Raw genomic sequence first — 7,761 nt, 5'->3', positions numbered from 1 at the left:
GTGCCCTTGAACTTGGAAGAAAAGTTGCAAAGACAGTACAGAGAGTTCCCATATATCCCTCAGTCAGTTTGAATTTCCCGTAACGTTATCATCCCACACGACCAGGGCAGTGTTGTCCCAAGCGAGAGCCCAACACTGGCACATTATTATTCACTACATTCGAGACTCTGAAGCTCACCAGTTTGTCCCTCCCTTTCCTGCTCTGGGGCCTGGTCCGGGACGTGCTGCATTTAGTCCTCGATTCCTTGTTTCTCTGGATTGTGACACTTGCTCTAGTATTCCTTGTTTTGGATGATCGGGCCATTTTGGGGAGCGCCGCTCAGGGGTTGGTGAAACATTCTCCAATCCGGGTCTGCCTGATGTTTTTTCATAGTTGGCCCAGGGTTAGGGGGTTTTGGAAAAAGACCATAGAGGTGAAGGGGGCTTGTCCCCTCCTATCACGGTTACATGATATCCACGTGGTGGTGTTTTTACTCTTACGCAATTCTGGAAAGATAACAACCCTGCATGCTGGCTATAGATGAATCTGTAGAGAGACAGACAATATGCCAACCAGAAGTGTGGGAGGTGTGTAACGCCCTGCTCTCTGCCTCCCTTGCTACACGATTTTTGAGGAACTTTCTCTGACATCCTGCAATCTGACTTGGCCAATTTCCTTGCTGAAATCAGACCTCGGCACAACACTGAACCCCCAGCAGCCCGACTTCCTGGAGGCCGCCCCTCCCCCCCTGGGCTCTTTGAAAAGGTCGCTGGTTCAGGCGGACGACGGATGGGCAGAAGGCTGGTTGGTGGAGGGCGTTGACCTGGGAGAAGCAAGGTCTTCAGATTCCAGTGAAGTGCTCAGTCCCGGGTCTCCCCTCTGGAGAGGAGACAGAGAAACCAGAGGGTGCAAGAGAACACTCAGCATCTTTTGAGAGGAATGGAGCCAAAAATGAGTCCTCTGGCGGAGAGGCCAGTGGAGAAGAAGGCATTTTGTTCTGGAATGGGACAGAACTGGGATCAATACCCCTTTAGGCGTATTAGCTGGTGCCCCATGTGCAGGTTACACCACCTCTCTGAGCCTCACCCTACTCACCACAGGAAGGGCTAATAATGTGCTGACAGCACAGAGGAGGCGATAAAGCCGACGATCTACGGTCGCCGTGTGTTGGCACCTCTGCGGTTGTGAGACGCGTTGCCCTGGACACAAAGGGAAGGTGTGCGAAGATGGTGCGACTCGTGACCGTGTAGGGGACCATCTCTGGGGACATTTGGGGGACAATCACCCAGACCAGACTCTGCCTCTCCTAGCAGAATTTGCCGCTTTCCAGGCCCGAGAACAGCTTGGCAGTGCCTGTCTCCGCCCTGCTGCTCCCCGGACCCCGCCTGGGGTCCCTGTGGTTCTGGAAACTCAGCGTGTCAGAAGCCGCGATTTCCGGGGTTGCTGGCCACTGGCGGCATGTCTCCCCCGAAGCCCATCACCAAACCCTCTGCTTCGTAGTTGAGTTCGGTTTCCCGAGTCCAGGCCACCCCGCTCAGGAGCTGCCTCCCCCGAGGCCTGGACACCCCCGAAAATGGCACACGGGGCTGGTGACGGAGGAAGTGGTGCTGGGCGAGTCCCTCTCTGCTCGCTCAGGTCTGGCACCTGGGGAGGTGGCTGCTGGCGGGGTGACTGCTCTCCGGGGCTCTCCACGAGGGGCTGGGACTTCCCCTCCCACCGTGGCGAGAAGGGAGCTGGGCTGCTGGTGTGCGGACCCCCCGGTTCCCTGCAGCCAGGGCCTCGGGGCTCCCCGGGTACCCCACGGACGCTTTCTGCGCCTGTCCGCCCCCAGAGCACCTTACCCCAAGGCTCGCCCTCCAGGGGCTCCTTCCCCTGACTGTCGTGGATCTTCTCAGCCCATCTGCGTCCCCCAGAGCCATCTGGAGAGTCACTGGCGACAGCGCCCCTCAGCCTGTCCCAGGCTTTCCCGGCATCTCCTCTGCCTCCATGCCGTGGGTCTGGACATGACTTCGCTTAGCTACTATTGATCAGCCCTCCAAAGAGCTTCTGTGTCTATAATCTCATTTAATCCCCACAGGATCCCTGCCAGCTGGTGGTACGAGCCCCCCGGCCCCATTTTGCGGTGGGGAGCCTGAGGCTCCCAGAGCTCAGGCCACTGCCCAAAGCCACGAAGCCAGGAGGAAACAGAAGTGGGGTTTAGACGCAGGGCAGTGTCCTTTCTGGGCTCTTGCTTTTTCCACGTGGCCACACGGAGCCCTCTGGAGCCCTTCCAGTGGGGCTGGGACTAGGGAGAGGTCAGGGAGGCATTCCCTCAGGCACAGAAAATACTGTCATCAAGATAGATACCATTCTAACGCAACTTTAAAAAAAATCAAAATGCAAAAAACACCCCCAAAAACAAAAAAAACCAAGCTCCCCTCCCCCGCAAAGATATACAAAAAAGGAAGACATTAAACAAAGCCAGGCTACATACGGATGTGTCCCGGCCCGGTCCTGCCTCACTCACGGTGCCCGAAGCCCGCCTCTGGAGCCCATCAACGTCATTAACGCAAACAGAAGGTGGCCTGTGGACTGCAGTTCATGGTTTGAATTTACAGATCGAAGGCTTCACCCACCCCACCTGCCCGTTTTTATCACGCGCACTTCCCAGCACGCACACGAGCTGAAGGAGCTTAGTGTGCCCTCTTTATCGCCCCCTCTGGGCCAGAAGCACCTCACGGGCTTGGGCAGCCTGGGGGTGGGGGGGCACCAAGGGTAAGGCCACCTCTCCCCTGCGCCAGACTCAACAAGGCCCCGGGCGTCCGAGTGCACAGTGAGCCTTAGAAGCCAGCCCTGGCATGAGGTCAGATGGCCCTGAGTTCAAATCCTTGCCCCAGCATCTCGCCTGCTCGGTTTGACGATGATTATTAAGTGCGGGGCGGGGGGAGGTGGGTGTCCTGCTGCGTCCTTTGTAGACGCTCGGGGACAGGGACGCTTGGTGGTGTCTGGGGACATATTGGATGTTGCAACTTGGTGGGGGGGTTGTGGCTGGCGTCTGTGGGTAGAAGCCAGAGAGGAGGCTACACCCCGTCCGATGCGGGACAGTCCCCACAGCAGAGTCATCCAGCCCAAAGGACTGTTGCGAGGCTGAGACGCCTGCCTCGTGGGCCAGGCGCTGTCATTATCTGTTTTGCGGAGAAGGAAACCAAGCCTGGAGCGGAGGGTTCTGAAGCCCGCCCCCGTGTGGCACGTGGGGACTGTGACAGCCCCTGCAAGGGTTCGGTAACAAACCAACAGCTCATTCATTCAGTCGACTGACGTTTTTACCAAACAGCTACTCCGAGTAGGTGCTGGGATCCCATCGGCATGTGGGGCACACAACAGGCATCTAATAAATGCTGCTGATCACAATAGAAGCACAGAAGGACCTATGGCCGTTATCCATCAGGCTCTGATGATACCGTCTGTCATCCCCATTTTATGTTTTCTTTGGAAGGCAGTGAGGTCTGGGGCGGCCTCCGGCTGGGGTTTTCTGCTCCCTGCCCACAAGTCCCAGGTCTCTGCTCAGAGTCGGGCTGCCCTGGGGGTCCCCAAAGCACTGGGGTCCATGGCCTGGGCAGCACCCCAGCGTGGCTCATCGGGGAACAGATGTGCTGTTTGCAAACCTCTGGCCAGAGGCCGCCAGGTGGGACGGAGGGGGCCCAGTGGCAGGGACACAGTCCCACTTACACGCCTAGTGGGCCTGGCAATATTCAGGACATACTTATGCTAAAAAGCAATTCCTTGTTTACCTGAAATTCAAATTTAACCAGCCGTCCTGTGTCTTATCTCCAGCTATTTCCTGGACCACCCTCCCCCACTCACCTCCCTTCCCTGCTTTATTATTTCAGGTAAACTTTCTATGGAGGCGTGAAAAAAGGGCACAAATCTTAACTGACCGGAAGCGTGAGGCTTCACAATGTACACACCCCGGGTACCCAGCACCCAGCTCTAGAGGTGGGACGTGACCCCGGATGCCCCCCTGAGCCTCTGGCCCCACCGCCCCCTACCCACAGCTAACCACTGTCTTTATTCCCAGCCCCATACATTGACTTTCCTGCTTTGGGGGCATCTGTGTGTGGAAGCCCACAGCAGGCTCTTGTGGCCTGTTCGGAGCTGCGTCCCTGTGGTTGGGTGCCTCATTTGTTCTCCGCAATCTAGAATATTCTATCATGATACAGCACCCTTGGTTTCCCCATCCCCTGTTGACGGGCATTTCTGGTCTGAGGGTCTTATCAATAGAGCTGCAAAGAATATTCTGGCACAATCCTGCTTTAAATTTTACTGTCACACTTGACAGACATCACCAGTTACTGCGAGGGGTGCGAGGTATGTTCTGTGTGACCATCGAGCCCAGGCCCTCCTCTCTCTGGTAACCCAGCCCCCACACTTCGCCTGCACAAAGCTGGGGCTTAGTATGCATTCGAGTGATGAAAGCGCACCAGCTTTCTATCCCCCCGGCCATTCGGCCATTCGGTTCAGGGCATCTCAGAGACAATGCCCGTCAAGGATTAGCTCTGGGGCACAGCACTAGGATTTGCATGCATTTTGACTGAGGACCCTGGCAACTGCCATGCAAATGGTTAGGGAAATGTCTCGCTTGGGCCCCGGGAGAGGACCAGATTGAGTGGACGTGCAGTAGGAACCTGCCTTCCTCCCTCTAGCCACCTGCCGGCTGGGCTCCACCTGCGTGGGGTGTCCTCCTCCCAGCCACCAAGGGCTGCCTGCACTCCCCCCACCCTGGCAGTCACCAGTGGGAATATTCTTGGGCTTCTGAATGCCTCCAGCCCCCCCCAAGTCCACGCAGTGCTGGATGATAAAGGATAATAAAGGATTCCAGCCCCAGCACCGCCTGGCGCTTGGCCCCTCAGACCTGTGCCATCAGAGTCCTGTAAAAATAGCCTGCCTGTGGCTATTTTGGGTCACGGGAAGCCTCGGGGAGACACCGTGTTCTGAGGAGGACCAAGAGGGAACCCGGAGCAGCCAATTGAGAGGGGAGACGGAGGTCTACAGGCAAAGCTAACGAAGATAGTGTTTTCTAGCAAACGGGAATGTTTCTAAAAATTACAAAATTGTGGCCGGTGTGTAAGAATAATGGGCAATGTTCACATGAAAATGCAGCCGCCTCTCTCTGCTGCCCATCCTGGTTGCCTGCCTGGCCTGGAAGGTATTTGAATTGTGGCCCTGGGAGGGCTCGACCCCGTGGGGGGCCTAGTTGTTGCGGGGGGGGGGGCTCAGGTAGCAGGATCGTGATCACACGCTAGCTGGGTGGCAGAGGGCAGTGGAGACTCTGGTGTGGAAAATGGCAAGGTCCCTTCAGAAGCCTTAGCTGAGAGTTCTCTCTTCTGTTTATACACCTGTCCCTTCAGATGGACTCTGCCTCTCAAGTCTTTTTCTCCGTGAAACTAACGTTAGAATGTTTTTTGGAAAGTGAAAAAACATATTCAGTCTGGTCTCTTCTCCCCACCCACTCCCTCTAGGCTTTATTCTCCCCGGAACCATAACCACCACCCACCCCGCCAGGCAGGCCTCTTGCTTCTTTCTTTGGGGTCTGTTCCTGCCAACAGACTCAAAGTTCTGCCAAGGGCCAGATCACAGCCTGTTTTGTCCCTAGTACTTAGAATAGAGCCCTGCACACAGTAGGTGCTCCATAAATGTCCGTGGATGTAATCAACCCACTTCATAAATGGTGTGCTTCTTTCTCATTACTGATGACGAAAGCACACTCTGATCTTGCGTCTGGTACTTTGAGATATCGGCGTCTCCCCAAAGCAGGCAAGGGAGTAGCAGCCCGGGGGCTCCCATCCCCGGAAAGAGGAGCAGCAAGGACCCGTCATCATGGGGAAAGCAGCCAGAACGGGCCTCCAGGGGTGCCAGGGGCCCATGCCCGGGCTCTAACACCCAGGGGTCCGTGATGAGGACAGAAGGGAGCTGCAGAGTCTGGAATCTGCCCCTCACTGCTCTGAGGAGCCCACACCAGTCACTCTGAGGGACTGCCTGAGTGTTGGAAGCTTCCAGAAGTTTCCAGCCAGCCTTCAGGTATCTGCAGCAGGAAGTGGACGCTCAGGCATCGAAGGCTCCCTGTCAGAGCCACAGGCATTTCGCGAACGGCTTCGCGAGGCTCACGTTTGCCCTCATTTTCTCTCTGAGAGGCACGGCTGGGAGGGAGGTCTGCTCCCTGGCTGCTCAGAGAAGCGCTGCAGGTGGCCTGAGCTCTGACTGCCACTGTAGGTCTGAAGGTGCCCTGGTTTTCCGCCCCGGTCGTGGCTGGAGTCCCTGGGGAGCTGCAGCAGTACTCAGCCGCGCCCCACCCCAGAGGTTCTGGTGTGATTGGTCTGGACGCCAAGAGTTTCCAAAGTTCCCTCGGGAATTCTAATGCACATCCGAACTCGAGAGTCCGCGTGTTAATGCATCGTCTCCAATACCCTTTATTGGACACCTTTTGCATATCAGATGGGGCTTTTGTTTGTTTGTTTTTTAGAGGTTTTTTTGTTTTGTTTTGTTTTTGTTGTTTTTGCAAATGTTATGAACTGCACCCCCTGTGGGGGCCGGGCAGGCCATGTGATGGAAGCAGCAGACCGAGTGACAGGCATTCTGGAATGGTGGGGCCTACGGGGAGCTGTGGCTCAGTGCCGTTCGTGTCATCGTCCTAGGGAGCAGACCCAGGGTGCGGGAACTTCTGTTAGGTCAAGAGAAATAGGAACTGTGAATTTTCACGTGAAAGTAGCCAGTTTAACAACATCAGCCGCTGATTCGGATGAAAGAAGGTGGGGAGGACCCGTCCGGCCCAGTGGTCAGACGGAGCCAGCAGGTGGCTGGCTGGTTTGGCGCTTTTGCTGCTCCCTTCCCTGCGGTCTCCATGGGAGTCAGACACGAGGAAACACTCAGAGAAGTGGTTTTCTTGAGGTTGCCGCGGGAGGCAGAATAATGTCCCCCGAGACGTGTCCCCGTCCTAGTCCCTGTAACCTGTGATATGTCACCTTATGTGGCAGGTGGAACGAAAGTGGCAGATGGCAGTAAGGTTGCTAATGGGTTGACTTTTCAGTGGGGAGATTATTCTGGATTATCCGGATGAGCCTGGAGTCATCACAAGAGTCTTTTAAACGTGAAAGAAAGAGGCAGGAGGGCCAGTGTCAGAGTGAGAAAGATAAGATGGGCCCTTCCTGGCTTTAAAGATGGGAGAAGTGGCCTCTAGATGCCAGGAAAGGCAAGAGAACAAATTTTACCCCGGAGCCTCCAGGAGGAACGCAGCCCTGCCAACACCTTGACTTTCAGCTCAGTGAGACCCATTCCAGAAGTCTGACCTCCAGAACTGAAAGAGGACAGTTGTGTGTTGTGTAAGCCACTGACATTGTGGCACTTTGTTATAGTGGCCGGAGGAAATTCATATGGTTGCCTAGCTAAGTAGGTGACGGTGTTGCATTCCGAATGCAGGCAGCCTGACTCCGTATGGACTCAGCCTGGATTTTCTGGGACAACCCTGATTTTGGTATTTGTCCCTGCATAAGAGATCGAGTTAGGGACAACACAGCTCTGTGTCTATAGGACAAGAAGGGACTTCCTTATTGAATTTATTTTTCCTCTGTAGCTGTCAAACCCCCATGTGGCAAGGGCCTTAGTAACCTCTAACATCCTTTCTCCCCATAGGAATGGACCCCCGACTGTGAGCAGGGGCTGCCCAGAATATACCCTACACTTCCCAGCCTCCCTGGGGGCTTAGGTATGGTCATGTGACTGTCATAGGCCAATGGGAAGCACTCTTA

The 7,761-nt window shown here is 55.5% G+C and overlaps 1 long non-coding RNA gene across 1 annotated transcript; it reads right to left on the bottom strand.

Moving 5' to 3' along the window:
* Positions 1-621: 621 nt before the first annotated feature.
* LOC117795771 lies at positions 622-2,585 on the bottom strand. Its single transcript, XR_004619912.1, has 3 exons — positions 1,822-2,585; positions 1,076-1,179; positions 622-859 (listed from the first exon to the last, which is right to left on the bottom strand). It is a non-coding gene; the product is annotated as an uncharacterized LOC117795771 (long non-coding RNA).
* Between the last annotated feature and the right edge of the window lie 5,176 nt (positions 2,586-7,761).

The sequence above is a fragment of the Ailuropoda melanoleuca genome, chromosome 13 (assembly GCF_002007445.2).
Source record: "Ailuropoda melanoleuca isolate Jingjing chromosome 13, ASM200744v2, whole genome shotgun sequence".
Taxonomy (NCBI): domain Eukaryota; kingdom Metazoa; phylum Chordata; class Mammalia; order Carnivora; family Ursidae; genus Ailuropoda; species Ailuropoda melanoleuca.
This window is presented reverse-complemented; position numbering and strand designations above follow the sequence as displayed.